This window comes from Gavialis gangeticus, unplaced genomic scaffold, assembly GCF_001723915.1.
Source record: "Gavialis gangeticus isolate Ggan-Ray unplaced genomic scaffold, GavGan_comp1, whole genome shotgun sequence".
Classification (NCBI taxonomy): domain Eukaryota; kingdom Metazoa; phylum Chordata; order Crocodylia; family Gavialidae; genus Gavialis; species Gavialis gangeticus.
This window is the reverse complement of record NW_017728992.1, coordinates 95,947,598-95,947,833: the sequence shown is the minus strand read 5'-3', so window position 1 is coordinate 95,947,833 and position 236 is coordinate 95,947,598.

Genomic DNA, 236 nt, shown 5'->3' with positions numbered 1-236 from the left:
AGCCGGGCTCGCAGCGCTCGGGGCAGCGGGGCCACGCGCCGGCAGCAGCAGCCGGGCGGAGGGGGTGTGCGTATGCGTATGCGCTCAGCCGGGGGCGGGGCTTGCACCGCTGCCTCCCGCTGCGCCGGGCTGGGGGCTGTCCCCGGGGCTCTTGCTGGCTGCTGCTTGCACGTGCACGCTGCACACTGGGGGGCGCGTGCATGGGTGTGTGCGTGTGTCTGGGCGTGCGCACATGG